The 1403-nt window shown below is 44.5% G+C and overlaps 1 non-coding gene across 1 annotated transcript; it reads left to right on the forward strand.

Annotated features, from left to right (window-relative positions):
- The first annotated feature begins 372 nt into the window (after nt 1–372).
- LOC148094030 (U1 spliceosomal RNA) lies at nt 373–536 on the forward strand. The gene has a single exon (XR_015716543.1). It is a non-coding gene; the product is annotated as a U1 spliceosomal RNA (small nuclear RNA).
- Nucleotides 537–1403: the final 867 nt, after the last annotated feature.

Here is a 1403-nt window from a genome sequence, read left to right on the forward strand (position 1 = left end):
ACTCCTAGGACTGACACAATGCAGTTTGCCTGAGAAATGCCACCATTGTTTTCAAAGAGTAAAACACAAGGCATGGGGTAGGGGAGGGGTGAGGAAGGATAGTCGATGTGTTCTGGACAGAGAAAATAAATGTGCTTCTTATCTTTTTCCTCCAGGCTCTTCTCCTCTGACATTATTAAAAACCTGGGAGGTACTTTGAATGTTTGTTTTCATCAAGTTTCCTTGCCTTTCTAATCCGCAAATACTTCTGCATGGTTTCCTTTCCTGGGTGTTCTGTTTTGCTTAGCCACTGGATTTTCTCAGCCTCACCTGTCCAATGCGGGGGTGTAAAAAAATAACTTTCTTCTCACCTTCCAAATTCTTCTAACTGGTGTAGTTATCTGGCAAGGGAGATGCCATAATCATGAAGGTTGTTTTCCCAGGGTGAGGCTTATCCATTGTTCTCCGGATGTTCTGACACCTGAGGTTTCCCCTAATGTGGGAAACTCAACTGCATAATTTGTGGTAGTGGGGAACTGCGTTCATGCTCTCTCCTGAAATAGAAATAAAAATAAAAATAAAAATAAAAATAAAAATTCTTCTAGCTGGGCTAATAACCAAATTAACAGAGACAGATTAACAAAAGAAAGCGTACAAAGTTTATGCTGGGACATCATGAAATGTGAAGTCGGAAATACACTAGGCAGTTGAGGCTTTTATTTTAGGCAAAAGAGAAGCAGGGCAGGGACTGGAATTCCAAAAGGAAAGTAGGTAATTCACAGGGAGTGGAAAGAGCAAACATATAGCAAACAAATCCTTGTTGGGCCATCGGGAAACAATGTTCCTGCCCTAGTTGGTTTGGCTCAGTGGTTATTGCGGTGGCCCTTGGACTGAAGGGTCCCGGGTTCGATTCCCGCCAAGGGCACATACCTCGGTTGCAGGCTCTATCCCCGGCCCTGGTCGGGGCATGTGCGGGAGGCAACCAATCGATGTGTCTCTCTCACATTGATGTTTCTCTCTCTCTCTCTCCCTTCCACTGTCTCTGAAAAAGCAATGAAACAAACCCAAAACCCAGAAACAATATTTCTTCCTGTCCATCACATACGTGCCAGTTCATGCCTTCTAAGGTGATTGTGCTAAGGTTCCTTTCCTGAAGCAGGTTTTTAAAAAAATCTGAATTGCTTTCAGCAGAAAGGGGGAGGTTCAAAGTTTCTTTCTGAGTCATTTGTTTTTCAATAACCAGCTTAAAATCAATATCCCAAGGGGCAGAGCACAACTTTGAGGTGGCAAAACTTTGATCCCCTCACCAGCAACCAGGTAACTAGGCAGAGACCTTGTTAGGAGTGGACTCCTGCCGGCTCCGGTCACTCGAATAAAAGGCAGGTGAAGTCAGCCACAGGTGGCCACTGTCGTTCCTGCTCGGA

The sequence above is a fragment of the Miniopterus natalensis genome, chromosome 1 (assembly GCF_054644295.1).
Source record: "Miniopterus natalensis isolate mMinNat1 chromosome 1, mMinNat1.hap1, whole genome shotgun sequence".
NCBI lineage: Eukaryota > Metazoa > Chordata > Mammalia > Chiroptera > Miniopteridae > Miniopterus > Miniopterus natalensis.